The 17,292-nt window shown below is 48.2% G+C and overlaps 1 protein-coding gene across 7 annotated transcripts in view; it reads left to right on the forward strand.

Moving 5' to 3' along the window:
- Window positions 1-17,292, forward strand: part of LOC134969376 (uncharacterized) — a 229,414-nt gene that overhangs the window by 18,614 nt on the left and 193,508 nt on the right. For all 7 annotated transcript variants that reach the window (XR_010189463.1, XM_063945301.1, XM_063945300.1 and 4 more), the window contains exon 2: window positions 12,713-12,841. The gene's annotated coding sequence lies outside the window, so the exon portion shown is untranslated. The remainder of the gene's footprint in view (window positions 1-12,712; window positions 12,842-17,292) is intronic.

Consider the following 17,292-nt stretch of genomic DNA (forward strand, 5'->3'; position numbering starts at 1 on the left):
AGTCAATGATGTTTATTATGACAACTCCGCAACACAGCAGCAGTAAAAGAAAACGTAAAAGTCAGCAAAGAATAAATACAATTCCTGGGTACTACAGGATGGCAGGAGCCACAGGGCACTGGTAGTGTGAGATAGTTCTTATAATCTTCTAGATGGAAAGTCCTTACCAGGCCCGACTGTAGCAATGGAGACAACCCAGGATTGTGCCAGCTGGTGTTCCAGGAAAAGCTGGGTTGCTGAAGATAAAACGGCTGCTGTGGATACTGGCTGGAACCAGACTGTTGTTAGCACGGAGTGGATACTGGCTGGAACCAGTTAAATAATAAATGAACTTGGGAGCGATGAAATATGAACTGAAATGTAGAACTTGAGAGCGGAGAAATAATAATACCGGTGGAGAGAGGTAAAGTGTAGAAAGGACACCGGCCCTTTAAGAGAAGCTGTACTCTGCTGGAAGCTGAGCTGGAAGCAGGTAATGTTGTAGCTGGAAACAGATGAATCCACAATGGATTGGAGAGTCAGGCTACACCGCAGGTGGAATGCTGGTGCGGGTCTCTATGGTGGAAGTCTTGAGACAGGAGCTGGAACCTGGAAGACAATCACAGGAGAGAGACAAACAGGAACTAGGTTTGACAACCAAAGCACTGACGCCTTCCTTGCTCAGGCACAACCTATTTATACCTGCAGCAAGGAAGGCATTGGCTAGGCAATTATGCAAATTAATAATACTGACAACGGATTGGTAGGAAAGATCAGCTGACAGAATCCAAGATGGCTGCGCCCATGCAGACACTTGGAGGGAAGTTTGGATTGTAAACCATGTGGTCTGGAAAACAGTAATGGCGGCGCCGGCCACCGGAGACAGGAGACGCCAGGCTGACAGATGCACATCCGACCACGCGGACACAGCGGAGGCCGCGGCTGACGTGATCGCCACTCAGAATGCAGAAGCTCAGGGACGGCGGCGGAGGCCGCGGGAGACGCCATGCCAGATGTATAAGGCGTTACTGTGACTGCGTCCAGAGAGACAGGAGAGGATGCGGGAATGTGCACATCAGGATAACAGATGGGATCCGGTCCTGGAGCGCTGAGCCAGCCTTAGGAGGCATCTGATAGGTAAGAAATGGCGTCCAGATACCCGGATCGTGACAGCACCCCCCCCTTTAGGAGTGGCCCCAGGACACTTCTTTGGCTTTTGAGGAAACTTGGAATGGAATCTCCGGACCAAGGCAGGAGCATGGACATCAGAAGCATTGGTCCATGAACGTTCCTCAGGGCCATAACCCTTCCAGTCAATAAGATACTGAAGTTGACCGTAACGGTGACGTGAGTCCAGGATCTTGGCCACTTCATACTCAACGCCTCGTTGAGTTTGGACTTTCGGAGTTGGAGGAAGTGAGGAATTAAACCGATTCAAGATTAGCGGTTTCAACAGGGAAACATGGAATGTCCTGGGTATTTTTAAGAAAGGAGGTAACTGGAGTCTGTAAGCAACAGGATTGATGACTTGATCAATTTTAAAAGGACCGATGAAGCGAGGTGCAAACTTCATACTGGGAACTCTCAACCTCAAATTCTTCGTGGATAACCATACCCGATCACCCACCTTGAGAGCAGGAACTGCTCGACGCTTCTTATCCGCAAACTTCTTGTACCTGAACGATGCCTTGAGCAGAGCTGATCGTACGCTCTTCCAGATATTGGCAAACTGATGCAAGGTGATATCCACTGCGGGAACAGAAGTTGCTGGAAGCGGTTGGAACTCAGGGACTTTAGGGTGGAATCCAAAGTTGGTGAAGAATGGTGTTGAAGAAGATGAAGAATGATACTGGTTGTTATGACAGAACTCGGCCCAGGGAAGTAATTGAACCCAGTCATCTTGAGAGGAGGACACATAGATGCGGAGGAAGGACTCCAAGTCCTGATTCACCCTCTCAGTTTGACCATTGGTCTGAGGATGGTAAGCCGTGGAAAACTTTAGCTTGACTTGGAGGACTTGACATAAACTTCGCCAGAATTTGGCTGTGAATTGAACTCCTCGATCTGAGATAATTTCCTCTGGAAGACCGTGGAGTCGGAAGATCTCTTGTATGAATACTTGAGCCAACTTGGAAGCTGACGGAAGACCGGTGAGAGGAATGAAGTGTGCCATCTTGGTGAACCGGTCAACTACCACCCAGATGGTATTGAACTTGTTGCACATGGGCAAATCTGTAATAAAATCCATCGACAAATGGGTCCATGGTCGACGGGGAACAGATAGTGGAACCAGTTGCCCCGCAGGCGACTGGCGGGATACTTTATGTTGGGCACACTTTGGGCAAGATGCAATAAACTCCAAAACGTCCTTTTTCAGAGTTGGCCACCAATAGGACCTAGAGATAAACTCCAGTATTTTTTGGATACCTGTATGTCCGGCAAAGCGGGAAGCATGGGCCCAATGCATGAGCTTTTTCCTTAGTGTCGGCTTCACAAAACTTTTCCCTGATGGGGGCGTAGAGTCCATCCCTACCGTGGAGAATGCCAACGGATTTATAATAGGATGCTTGTCTGAAGACTCTGACTCATTTTCTTGCTCCCATGAGCGGGAAAGGGCATCGGCCTTGCGATTCTGAGAGCCCGGACAGAACTGGAGTTTAAAGTCGAATCTGGAAAAGAAAAGTGCCCATCTGGCCTGACGAGGGTTGAGACATTGTGCGCCTTTTAGATATAGAAGGTTCTTGTGGTCTGTAAGTATGGTGATTGAATGAGAAGCTCCCTCCAACAGATATCTCCACTCCTCTAGAGCGAGCTTGATGGCTAGCAACTCCTGGTCGCCAATGGCATAGTTGCGCTCCGCTGGGGAGAACTTCCGGGAGAAGAAACTGCAAGGATGTAAATGGCCATCTTTAGCCCTCTGAGATAACACAGCTCCTACTCCAACGGAGGAGGCATCCACCTCTAAGATGAAAGGAGAGTCGATGTCAGGCTGTTTCAGGACAGGCGCAGAGATGAACCTCTGTTTCAAAAGATGAAAAGCTTGCATGGCTTCTTCAGACCACTTGGACGGGTTAGCACCCTTCTTGGTGAAAGCAGTAATAGGCGCCACAATGGTGGAAAAGTCTCGTATAAACTTTCGGTAATAATTGGCGAACCCTAAGAACCTCTGGACCCCTTTGAGGGTTAAGGGTACCGGCCAATTCTGGATTGCTTGTAGTTTCTCAGGATCCATCTCTAGTCCGGAACCGGACACAATGTACCCTAGAAACGGAATGGACTTGACTTCAAAGACGCATTTCTCTAATTTGCAGTAGAGATGATTGACACGGAGACGGGACAGAACCTCCTTTACCCAAAAACGATGTTCCTCTAAATTGTTGGCAAAAATGAGGATATCATCTAGATAGACCACGACATGACGGTATAGAATGTCTCTGAAGATCTCATTGACGAAATGCTGGAAGACAGCTGGAGCATTGCTCAATCCGAAGGGCATGACGAGGTACTCATAATGTCCGTCACGGGTGTTAAATGCGGTCTTCCACTCGTCACCCTCACGGATCTGGATGAGATTGTATGCACCTCTCAAGTCCAGCTTTGTAAAGATGGTAGCTCCGCTAACTCTGTCAAAGAGCTCAGTAATCAGGGGTAAAGGATAGCGGTTCTTGATGGTAATGTCGTTCAAACCTCTGTAGTCGATGCACGGCCGCAGACCACCATCTTTCTTTTTTACAAAGAAGAAGCCTGCGCCGGCTGGAGAAGAAGAAGGTCGAATGAACCCCTTTGCTAGGTTCTCTTTAATGTATTCCTCCATAGAATGCGTCTCAGGCAGAGACAACGGATAAGTTCGGCCTCGAGGTGGAACCTTCCCTGGAACGAGATCAATCGGGCAGTCCCATTCTCTATGAGGAGGAAGGATATCAGCAGAAGCTTTACTGAACACATCCGTGAAATCTTGATATGGAGGAGGTGGAACATCAGACGACCTGGGGGAGGAAGAACAGACAGGCAACACTTTAAACAAACATGTCTCAGCACAGGAGGAACCCCATGCCAGAATTTGCGTAGTCGTCCAATCAATTGTAGGATTGTGAAGACGGAGCCATGGAAGGCCCAGGACCACAGGATGTGTGGCTCTTGGAATCACTAAAAGTGAAATAAGTTCGGAATGAAGAACTCCCACTCTCAGACGAACTGGTAGAGTCCTTAGAGCAATAACTGTATCAAAAATTTTACTGCCATCCACGGCAGTTAAGGAAAAGGAGGAAGGAAGTCTCTCGGTGGGTAGGGACCACCGTTTAACATAGGCTTCGGTAATAAAGTTCCCAGCTGCTCCGGAATCCAGGAGGGCAATGACGTTCTGATAACGTTGAGCAACTTGAAGCGAGACTGGGAGATTACAATCTTGAGGGGATGGAGAGGAGATCATTACTCCTAGCCGGCCCTCTCCTTGGCGAGCTAGGGTCTGGAGTCCCGGACGTTTGGGACAGGCATTAATGGTGTGAGACGGAGCTGCACAATAGAGACAGAGAGACTCGGAGAGACGTCTTCGGCGCTCAGCAGGAGTTAAACGGGAACGGCCAAGTTGCATGGGCTCATCTTTAGATGGTGACAGTTGACGAGGAGGAGGAGCAGAAGATTTTGGAGCAGATGATCTTCCACGCTCAGTTGCTCTCTCTCTGAAACGTAAATCAACTTTCGTGCAGAGTGAGATTAGCTCATCTAACTTAGAAGGTAAGTCTCTGGTAGCTAACTCATCTTTAATACGCTCAGATAAGCCATGCCAGAATGTAGCATACAGGACCTCGTCGTTCCATGCCAGTTCGGATGCCAGGATCTGGAACTGTATCAGATATTGTCCTACAGTACGTGACCCCTGGCGTAAACGGAGAATCTCGGATGAAGCTGAGGTTACCCGGCCTGGCTCGTCGAAGATGCGCCTGAATGTTGACACGAAGGCAGTGTAGGAAGATAGCAGGGTGTCGGACCTCTCCCATAACGGTGATGCCCAATCAAGGGCTGAGCCACTGAGAAGAGAAATAATGTAGGCAATTTTTGTACGGTCACTGGGAAAATTGCCAGGTTGTAGCTCAAACTGAATCTCACACTGGTTGAGAAATCCCCTGCAGAATCTTGGAGATCCGTCAAATTTTGCTGGCGTTGGAAGATGAAGACGTGGAGCAGAAATGGGTAAGGTGGGTGGGGTTATAGCTGGAGTCACTGTGGTTGACGCACCAGACGCGCCTGATCCACGGAGAGTTGTCTGAATCCCATCCAGCCGAGTAGAGAGATCCTGGAGACAGCGGATGATGTGGCCCTGTGCAGCCTCCTGATGTTCTAGTCGGGCTGCCAGTTCTTGCATCGGCCTGGCCGCTTGATCCTGGTCTCCGGCTGGATTCATTAGGTCAGTGCTTACTGTCACAACTGAGGGCCTGAGCTGACGGGAGGCAGCCTCAGTTGTAGGGGCTGAGATGTACCGGAACCTGGGAGGTTGTATCAGACCCCTGGACATGTAAGTAACATGAATAATAACTGCCCGAAGGCGTGACCACGACAACTTGGATAAAAGTCAATGATGTTTATTATGACAACTCCGCAACACAGCAGCAGTAAAAGAAAACGTAAAAGTCAGCAAAGAATAAATACAGTTCCTGGGTACTACAGGATGGCAGGAGCCACAGGGCACTGGTAGTGTGAGATAGTTCTTATAATCTTCTAGATGGAAAGTCCTTACCAGGCCCGACTGTAGCAATGGAGACAACCCAGGATTGTGCCAGCTGGTGTTCCAGGAAAAGCTGGGTTGCTGAAGATAAAACGGCTGCTGTGGATACTGGCTGGAACCAGACTGTTGTTAGCACGGAGTGGATACTGGCTGGAACCAGTTAAATAATAAATGAACTTGGGAGCGATGAAATATGAACTGAAATGTAGAACTTGAGAGCGGAGAAATAATAATACCGGTGGAGAGTGGTAAAGTGTAGAAAGGACACCGGCCCTTTAAGAGAAGCTGTACTCTGCTGGAAGCTGAGCTGGAAGCAGGTAATGTTGTAGCTGGAAACAGATGAATCCACAATGGATTGGAGAGTCAGGCTACACCGCAGGTGGAATGCTGGTGCGGGTCTCTATGGTGGAAGTCTTGAGACAGGAGCTGGAACCTGGAAGACAATCACAGGAGAGAGACAAACAGGAACTAGGTTTGACAACCAAAGCACTGACGCCTTCCTTGCTCAGGCACAACCTATTTATACCTGCAGCAAGGAAGGCATTGGCTAGGCAATTATGCAAATTAATAATACTGACAACGGATTGGTAGGAAAGATCAGCTGACAGAATCCAAGATGGCTGCGCCCATGCAGACACTTGGAGGGAAGTTTGGATTGTAAACCATGTGGTCTGGAAAACAGTAATGGCGGCGCCGGCCACCGGAGACAGGAGACGCCAGGCTGACAGATGCACATCCGACCACGCGGACACAGCGGAGGCCGCGGCTGACGTGATCGCCACTCAGAATGCAGAAGCTCAGGGACGGCGGCGGAGGCCGCGGGAGACGCCATGCCAGATGTATAAGGCGTTACTGTGACTGCGTCCAGAGAGACAGGAGAGGATGCGGGAATGTGCACATCAGGATAACAGATGGGATCCGGTCCTGGAGCGCTGAGCCAGCCTTAGGAGGCATCTGATAGGTAAGAAATGGCGTCCAGATACCCGGATCGTGACAAGGGTTACAGGTTGGAATTCGAGAAGTCTCCCCCTCGCCGGTTCCTAAAGTCTGCTCTGCCAACGTCTCCCTCAGACAGGGAGACGGTATTGGAAGCCATTCACAAGCTGTATTCTCAGCAGGTGATAGTCAAGGTACCCCTCCTACAACAGGGAAAGGGGTATTATTCCACACTATTTGTGGTACCGAAGCCGAACGGCTCGGTAAGACCTATTCTAAATCTGAAATCTTTGAACCTGTACATACAAAAATTCAAGTTCAAGATGGAGTCACTCAGAGCAGTGATAGCGAATCTGGAAGAAGGGGACTTTATGGTGTCCCTGGACATCAAGGATGCTTACCTGCATGTCCCAATTTGCCCTTCACATCAAGGGTACCTCAGGTTCGTGGTGCAAAACTGTCATTATCAGTTTCAGACGCTGCCGTTTGGATTGTCCACGGCACCTCGGGTCTTTACCAAGGTAATGGCCGAAATGATGTTTCTTCTGCGAAGAAAAGGCGTATTAATTATCCCTTACTTGGACGATCTCCTGATAAGGGCAAGGTCCAGAGAACAGCTGGAGGACGTAGTAGCACTAACCCAAGTAGTGCTGCAACAGCACGGGTGGATTCTGAATTTTCCAAAATCTCAATTGACCCCGACGACACGTCTGCTGTTCCTGGGAATGATTCTGGACACGGTTCAGAAAAAGGTGTTTCTTCCGGAGGAGAAAGCCAGGGAGTTATCCGAACTTGTCAGGAACCTCCTAAAACCAGGAAAAGTGTCTGTGCATCAATGCACAAGAGTCCTGGGAAAAATGGTGGCTTCTTACGAAGCGATTCCATTCGGCAGATTCCACGCACGAACTTTTCAGTGGGATCTGCTGGACAAATGGTCCGGATCGCATCTGCAGATGCATCAGCGGATAACTTTGTCTCCACGGACAAGGGTGTCTCTTCTGTGGTGGTTGCAGAGTGCTCATCTGTTAGAGGGCCGCAGATTCGGCATACAGGACTTGGTCCTGGTGACCACGGATGCCAGTCTGAGAGGCTGGGGAGCGGTCACACAGGGAAGAAACTTCCAGGGAGTGTGGTCAAGCCTGGAGATGTCTCTTCACATAAATATACTGGAGCTAAGAGCGATTTACAATGCTCTAAGCCTGGCAAAACCCCTGCTTCAGGGTCAGCCGGTGTTGATCCAGTCGGACAACATCACGGCAGTCGCCCACGTAAACAGACAGGGCGGCACAAGAAGCAGGAGGGCAATGGCAGAAGCTGCAAGGATTCTTCGCTGGGCGGAAGATCATGTGATAGCACTGTCAGCAGTGTTCATTCCGGGAGTGGACAACTGGGAAGCGGACTTCCTCAGCAGACACGATCTACACCCGGGAGAGTGGGGACTTCATCCAGAAGTCTTCCACATGATTGTGAACCGTTGGGAAAAACCAAAGGTGGATATGATGGCGTCCCGCCTCAACAAAAAACTGGACAGGTATTGCGCCAGGTCAAGAGACCCTCAGGCAATAGCTGTGGACGCTCTGGTAACACCGTGGGTGTTCCAGTCAGTGTATGTGTTTCCTCCTCTGCCTCTCATACCAAAAGTACTGAGAATTATACGGCAAAGGGGAGTAAGAACGATACTCGTGGCTCCGGATTGGACAAGAAGAACTTGGTACCCGGAACTTCAGGAGATGCTCACGGAAGATCCGTGGCCTCTACCTCTAAGACGGGACCTACTTCAGCAGGGACCGTGTCTATTCCAAGACTTACCGCGGCTGCGTTTGACGGCATGGCGGTTGAACGCCGAATTCTAAGGGAAAAAGGCATTCCGGAAGAGGTCATCCCTACCCTGGTAAAAGCCAGGAAGGAGGTGACTGCACAACATTATCACCGCATTTGGAGAAAATATGTTGCGTGGTGTGAGGCCAGGAAGGCCCCGACGGAGGAATTTCAACTGGGTCGATTCCTACATTTCCTGCAAACAGGATTGTCTATGGGCCTCAAATTAGGGTCCATTAAGGTTCAAATTTCGGCCCTGTTGATTTTCTTCCAGAAAGAATTGGCTTCAGTTCCTGAAGTCCAGACTTTTGTAAAAGGAGTACTACATATACAGCCCCCGGTTGTGCCCCCAGTGGCTCCGTGGGATCTTAATGTAGTTTTGGATTTTCTCAAATCCCATTGGTTTGAGCCACTCAAATCGGTGGATTTGAAATATCTTACATGGAAAGTAACCATGCTACTGGCCCTGGCTTCAGCCAGGAGAGTGTCAGAATTGGCGGCTTTATCGTATAAAAGCCCATATCTGATTTTCCATTCGGACAGGGCAGAACTGCGGACGCGTCCTCAGTTTCTGCCTAAGGTGGTTTCAGCGTTTCACCTGAACCAGCCTATTGTGGTGCCTGCGGCTACTAGCGATTTGGAGGATTCCAAGTTGCTGGACGTTGTCAGGGCATTGAAAATATATATTTCAAGGACGGCTGGAGTCAGAAAATCTGACTCGCTGTTTATACTGTATGCACCCAACAAGCTGGGTGCTCCTGCTTCTAAGCAGACGATTGCTCGTTGGATTTGTAGCACAATTCAACTTGCACATTCTGTGGCAGGCCTGCCACAGCCTAAATCTATCAAGGCCCATTCCACAAGGAAGGTGGGCTCATCTTGGGCGGCTGCCCGAGGGGTCTCGGCATTACAACTCTGCCGAGCAGCTACGTGGTCGGGGGAAAACACGTTTGTAAAATTCTACAAATTTGACACCCTGGCTAAAGAGGACCTGGAGTTCTCTCATTCGGTGCTGCAGAGTCATCCGCACTCTCCCGCCCGTTTGGGAGCTTTGGTATAATCCCCATGGTCCTGACGGAGTCCCAGCATCCACTAGGACGTCAGAGAAAATAAGATTTTACTTACCGATAAATCTATTTCTCGTAGTCCGTAGTGGATGCTGGGCGCCCATCCCAAGTGCGGATTGTCTGCAATACTTGTACATAGTTATTGTTACAAAAAAATCGGGTTGTTATTGTTGTGAGCCGTCTGTTCAGAGGCTCCTACGTTTGTCATACTGTTAACTGGGTTCAGATCACAGGTTGTACGGTGTGATTGGTGTGGCTGGTATGAGTCTTACCCGGGATTCAAAATCCTTCCTTATTGTGTACGCTCGTCCGGGCACAGTATCCTAACTGAGGCTTGGAGGAGGGTCATGGGGGGAGGAGCCAGTGCACACCACCTAGTCCTAAAGCTTTTATTTTTGTGCCCTGTCTCCTGCGGAGCCGCTAATCCCCATGGTCCTGACGGAGTCCCAGCATCCACTACGGACTACGAGAAATAGATTTATCGGTAAGTAAAATCTTATTATTAGTCATATGAGCATATTATCAACTACAAACACATTTCAAAGTATATAGGAGTACATATTACTGCATTCTGTTCTATACAAATCTTAACATATTCAGACGCAATGCGAAGAAAACCACAGTAATGTACACAGACTCATATGCAATGGGCACTAAACGTAACTATTCATACTAACCAAAGTAGATAGAAATGTAGGGGTCATTCCGAGTTGATTGCTCGCTAGCAGTTTTTAGCAGCCGTGCAAACGCTATGCCGCCGCCCACTGGGAGTGTATTTTAGCTTAGCAGAAGTGCAAATGTTTTTATCGCAGAGCACCTGCAAAAAATGTTTGTGTAGTTTGAGAGTAGTGCAAAACCTACTCAGCGCTTGCGATCACTTCAGACTATTCAGTTCCGGATTTGACATCACACATCCGCCCAGCGTTCGCCCAGCCATGCCTGCGTTTTCCCTGGCATGCCTGTGTTTTTATCCGAACACTACCTGAAAACGGTCAGTTGCCACCCAGAAACGCCCACTTCATGTCAATCTGCGGCAGCCAGTGCGACTGAGATGCATCGCTAGACCCTGTGCAAAACTGCATCGTTTGTTGTGCCCGTACATCGCACGTGTGCATTGCACGGCATGCGCAGAACTGCAGTTTTTTAGCCTGATTGCTGCGCTGCAAACAAATGCAGCTAGCGATCAACTCGGAATGACCCCCTTAGTGCTGTATAACCCGTACTCAGTAGAGTGGGATACAGGGAGACTCACCTCACTTCCAAGATCGATCAATACATTAGCAAACGCTGAGTGGATCCAGACGCTACTAGTGTACACTGTCGCTCTGGGAACTGTAGGTGAATACAGACGCACTGTGTACACAGACGCTCTGGTCACACAGACGCCTGTACTCCAGGTCTCCTCGCGGTAGCTTTTTAGTGAACACAGACACAGCGGCCTATGCTGTGACCGAGACCCCTTGTGGTAGCGTCTGAGATGGAAGTGAGGCAACAGTTCATGGCGGGAGACCGACGGAAACTGGTCATGAACTGGGGGGAGGGGCGACCAGGAGAGCGTCTGACTCCCCACCGCTGACATCAACCCTAGGGATTGCAGCCTCATACTATTCCTGGTGCCTTATGATCCCTAAGGCCTAGCGCTGGAGCACACGTGGTGGCGACGCGCCAGCTACTGTTTGGTAGTCTCTTCCCAAACCAGTGTGGCTGTGTCCGTATTCCCCTTCTAAGTGGAACCGATGCCTTACCTTCTCCCCGTTCTCTGGCCACAGCCTGGTAACGTCTGCTGGACCTGTTAGTATATTCGACGCAGACGCCCGCCGAGACAGCACTGTACCGTGGGTAAGCGTTGTTGCGACCCGATGGAGAGTTGTTGGAGCGACTCTTTCCGATATGCGTGTAAGACGCTGTTAGGAAAGATCACTCAAAAACATAGTAAGACTATAAAAAATAAAATAATAAAGCTTAGGGCTGCCAAAAACAGCAGCCCTCTGACCATGGTCCGGCTCCTGCCGCACCAAACAAAAAACTGATTTGCCTGAGCCAGTGGGCTGGGAAATATGGACGGGCCCGTTGCATCCTGGGAGGACTGAAAGTTTGTGATTGTTTGGTGCCAATCCGCTATCGCTCCATTATATCCCATTGTTATCCTGTGGATAACCTGAGGACCCAGCCGGAGAAACACATGCCAGCACCATATAGATGTTATCATAGATCTGTCGATATCCCATATTGGTAATCAAGTTGCCCAGACATGTCTAACCATTTGTATCAGTACCCTCCAGCATCTGCAGGCCCTGGCGGGGTAACTGCTTTATAGGCATAACTTTACAGTGTTCTGTACACTGCACTTTATTTTATTTCATAGTTTAATCACACTCTATTTATCAGGAGTATTACATATATTTGTATTTATATATGCATATACATATATGCTTTCTCTAGCTCGTTCCATTCTTCACGAGTTTTCCATAGTTTTTAATATTTTTTATAGGACATTTATTACAATAGTAAGAATCTTTTGCTTTATACTATAATGCAGCAGCCGGCAGAAGCCCGCACTTAACACTGTTAAAATTTGTATCACTGCATGTCACAATGTGTTGTTTTCTCCGGGAGAGAAAGGCTCTCCATAGGAGTGCCATTAAAAAAGCTTTCGAGAAGAAGGAGAGTGAACAACCCTTCGCTCGACATTGTTTACTCATGGGGCATAGGGTAGCCAGTATTAGGGCTATCCTTATAGACCATGTCCCCCATAATTTAAGAGGTGGTAACAGGGACAGGGTATTACTGCAAAGGGAGTCTAGATGGATCTATAATTTGGGGACATTGTCACCTGGGGGGCTTAATGAGAACTTGGGGCTACAATGTTTTTTGTAAAAACTGTACACGGGTCCCATTTATTCCCCTTTAGCCTCTTCTCCTTTAAGCCCATCATCTCCTGTAATTCTGACACTATAGTATGCATGTAATTTTTTACCATCAGTTTTCCCTTCTGTAAGGTTACAGGATCTCTGATTATGCCTAGTTAGTTCAGTATTGCAGCCATGATATTCCTCGGCAGAAGGATAGTATCTCCTTGTTTTTATTAAGTTCACCACATCACTTTATTAATGTTAGCTGTTTAACATTATCACTGTCAGTGTATGTATGTCAGTTTGTTTAAAGTTTATTGTTGTTTATTGCTCCCTAGGAGACCGCTAGTGTAATCAGATTGGTTTCCTTGGATACCCGCCTGCGACGTGGCGCGCCGCTGGCGTCACTGGAAGGCGATGCGGAAGTGTAGCTGGACGGTCCGACGGGCGGCGGTGCCTCGTGGCAGGTGAGTATGATTTGCAATTAATGTTTTAGTTTTGTCCTCACTATATATGTTTGGCTATCATTGTGTTTGGCTTGTCTGGCCCTGAGGACGGGGCTACGTCCCCGAAACATGTTGGCAGAATAAAGCATTATTTTCTTCACACGCTGCAGAGTCTGTATGAGTGCCGCCCACAATACCTACATTATATATATATATATATATATATATATATATATTGTTTTGCCATGGTTGGTGCGCTTTACCCTAATAAGCATTGTTCTTGTGCATCTATAAGTTTAAAAATATCCATGCAGTTTAAAAATAGAAAAACAAACAAAATATAATAGATCTACTATTTGTACAGGATACATTTAATTTGCCGGCTGTCAGGATCCCGTCTTTCAAGATACTGACACCAGAATCCCTACAACCAGCAATGTCGCCAGCCGGAATACCAGTACTACAGGACTATTTCCACTCTTTGCACTCGCCCCGCTGCCAGCATACTGGCAGCCAGATGCCGCTGACGGTATATGGGCAACCGGCATCCCAGCTGTCGGTAAATCATACTGATTCTGTTTGTACTAGAGATGAGCGGCTGGGGCAATCTGAGCAACCGCTCGGAGTTCCCTGAATTCCCCGGCCCCCAAATTGAAGCAAAATCTCAGGATCCCGCTGATCTTGAAGTTTTGCCTCTGGTGCCAGTCACATTGAATGACTGCTGATTGACTGAGAGAGCCGTCTGTCACGGCTCTCAGCCAATCAGCGCATCCCCATAGACATTTTCGCACGGCGTACACTTGCACGGGCAAATTAATACTCCCCTCGGGCAGTGACTAACTGAATGCAGGACAGCAAAAAAGCAGCACAGCAATCAGGTCTAAATTAGGCCCTTTATCCGACCCACACTGTATCTGACCCGCACTATATCCAACCTGCACTTTATGCGACCTGTACTGTCTGTATCTTGCACTGTATCTGACCTGCACTGCATTGAACCCACATTATATCCAACTCCTGATGTATCTGACCCGCACTGTATCTGACCCTCACTGTTTTTCACCTACACTGTATCTGACCTGCACTGTATTGAACCCACATTATATCCAACTCCTGATGTATCTGACCCGCACTGTATCTGACCTACACTGTCTGTAACCTGCACTGTATCCGACATGCACTGTATCCGACATGCACTGTATCCAACTCACACTGTTTCCAACCCACACTGTATCCAACCCGAACTGTACCTAACCCACACTGTATCCAACCCGAACTGTACCTAACCCACACTGTCTGTAACCTGCACTGTATCCAGCCCGCACTGGATCCAACCCGCACTGTATCCAACCCACACTGTATCTGACCTGCACTGTCTGTAACCCGCACTATATCCGCCCCACACTGTATCCGACCTGCACTGTATCTGACCTCACTATGGGGTCATTCTGAGTTGATCGTCTCAACCGTGGCTAAACTGCGCATGCATATGCACCGCAATGCGCAGGCACGTCGTACGAGTACAAAGCAGTTTGTTGCTAAGCAATGGATTTAACGAAGAATCCATTCGCACAGCCAAACGCACGGTGATTGACAGGAAGAGGGAGTTTATGGGTGTCATCTGACCGTTTTCAGGGAGTGGTTGGAAAAACGCAGGCGTTTGCAGGGCGGGTGTCTGATGTGAAATCCGGACCAGACACACTGAAATGATTGCAAGGGCTGAGTATGTCTAGAGCTACTTAGAAACTGCACAAAATGTTTTCGGCCCGCTCGGCAGCAAACGCGTTCGCACACTTGCAAAGCGAACATACACTCCCCCATAGGCGGTAACTATTTGATCGCAAGCCAGCAAAAAGTTGCTAGCGAGCGATCAACTCGGAATGACCCCCTATATTCGAACTGCGCTATCTGTAACCTGCACTGTATCCGGCCCACACTGTATCCAACCTACACTGTTTGTAACCCACACTGTATGCAACCCACACTGTCTGCAACTTGCACTGTATCTGACTCCCACTGTATGCGACCCACATTGTATCCGACCCACACTGTATCTGACCTGCAGTGTAACCCGCACTGTATCTGACTAGCACTGTAACCTGCACTGTATTCGACCCGCACTGTATCCGACCCATAGGTATGGAACACTGTTTTTATGGTTGGGGAGATTTTGGAGAACTGCTCAACAAAAAGGCTGATTTATCGGGACTTTACATGGGCACAGAGTGCAAGTCATCAATGGCCTAGGGTCCCCAGGAGGGAGGAACAGATTGGACACTGAGACTAGACATGTGCACTTGCGTAGGGGCTTGTGTAGGGGGCTGTATCCATGTCTGCTGTTGCTATTTTACACATGGTTTAGCTTTTTTTTCTGTTTGTTAACTACTACTACTTTAGACTGAGTAATGATATGCCACACACAGTTCTTAGTAAATATATGTCTTGTTTTCTATTGAAAGTGCTTGCGAGTTGGTTGATATGTAATTACTAATACAGTACTAATTTGCAAAACATTTTTAAACAGAAATAACTGCCATTTGTTTGTGCCGCTGGTCTGCTGCTTAGTTTAACCAGCCAGCCTGTGGCCTATGTTGTTGAACAATATTGGCCCTCATTCCGAGTTGTTCGCTCGCTAGCTGCTTTTAGCAGCAGTGCAAATGCTAAGCCGCCACCCTCTGGGAGTGTATCTTAGCTTAGCAGAAGTGCAAACAAAAGGATCGCAGCGCTGCTACTAAAAAAAAATTGTGCAGTTTTAGAGTAGCTGCAGACCTACTCCTACCTTACGATCACTTCAGACTATTGAGTTCCTGTTTTGACGTCACAAGCACGCCCTGCGTTCGGCCAGCCACTCCCCCCGTTTCCCCAGCCACTCCTGCGTTTTTATCTGGCACGCCTGTGTTTTTACACACACTCCCTGAAAACGGTCAGTTACCACCCAGAAACAGCCACTTCCTGTCAATCACTCTACGATCAGCAGTGCGACTGACAAGCGTCGCTAGACCTTGTGTAAAACTGCATCGCCTTTTGTGAAAGTACGTTGCGCGTGCGCACTGCGCATCATAGGTGTGCACAGAAGTGCCTTTTTTTGCCTGATCGCTGCGCTGCGAACGAAAGCAGCTAGCGATCAACTCAGAATGATCCCCATTGTGAGCTGTGAGGTGGCCACAACTGACTGGAAATCAATGGAAATAAATGTTATTGAGGTTAATAATACTGTAGAAACAAATACAGGCCCAAATTATGTGATTTTAGCTGTTTTTAAGATTTAAAAAAAAAAAAAAACAGATCCAAAACATGGAGATACAGATCCAACACCAAAACACATGGGGTCGGTGCACATCTATAATTTGTACTGTTTGGTGCACATTACTCAGGTGCACTTTGTTCACGTAAATCTATAAGCCATGTGATACATGCAGTTTGAACCAAGCTGCATGTTTAATAATTGAAAATAAATATATATATATATATATATATATATATATTGTTTTTACTGGTTGGTGCACTTTACCCTAGTGTGCTTTGTTCACGTGCTGTTGCAACGTTTCATTGATGTGCTATAAACTGCCATGCGTTTGTGCAGCTGCTCTGTCGCTTAGTAACCAGCCAGCTCGCTGCAGCCTTTGGCCAATATTGGCAACAAGAATATTGTGAGGTGGTCAAAATTGACTGGAAATTACTGGAAATTAATGTTATTGAGGTTAATAATACTCTAGGACAAAAATAAAGGCCCAAATTATGAGATGTTAGCTTTTTTTTTTTTTTTTTTTAAATCCAATTCCGGGGCTCCTTTGCGGGTTGAGAAGCCCGGGTGACCTGGAGCCAGACCTCCGCGTCCTTGCAACCAAAGTCAATAATCTGTAAGCAGTCCTGCTTCTCTCGGAACTTCTCATCATACATCCGCCATTCGATTCCTGACGATGTGCGCTGCATATCGTGTATCAAGTGCAGGTATCGTATGACGTTCATATGTTCCTCAGGCCTATCTTCCAAATAACACGCCGCAAAGACGCAAAAACCGGCCAGCCAGTTGTCGAAAGTACGGCAAGCTTCAGCTCCGATGCCTTTCTTAGCTGTCGCTGCCTTATACTCCTTCTTCGCGTCCTTAGTCAGCACGAACATATCCACGTAATCGCCTCTGCAGATCTTCCTACGGCAGCTATCCCGCAACCCCCTCAACAGTGCCGTATAATCACAGTGGACTACTCCCGGCAAATTGCGGCGCTTCTTGGCCCTGCGAGCGTCCTCGCTAAGCCGCTTGCGTCTCTTCCGCCTCTCCTGCTGCCCTGCCGCCCTCTTAGCGTACTTTGTCGCACGCTTTTTTGCCCTAGTCGTGCTACTGATGTCGGACGCTTGCGACGACAGGGATGAAGAAGAGGAGGAACTGAGAGAACTGGAGCGCGTGCTGGAGCCCGACGCCGACTGCTCAACCTCACCTGACGCTGTCGACTGTTCGGACTGGGAGTCCTCCG

Source organism: Pseudophryne corroboree, chromosome 11 (assembly GCF_028390025.1).
Source record: "Pseudophryne corroboree isolate aPseCor3 chromosome 11, aPseCor3.hap2, whole genome shotgun sequence".
NCBI lineage: Eukaryota > Metazoa > Chordata > Amphibia > Anura > Myobatrachidae > Pseudophryne > Pseudophryne corroboree.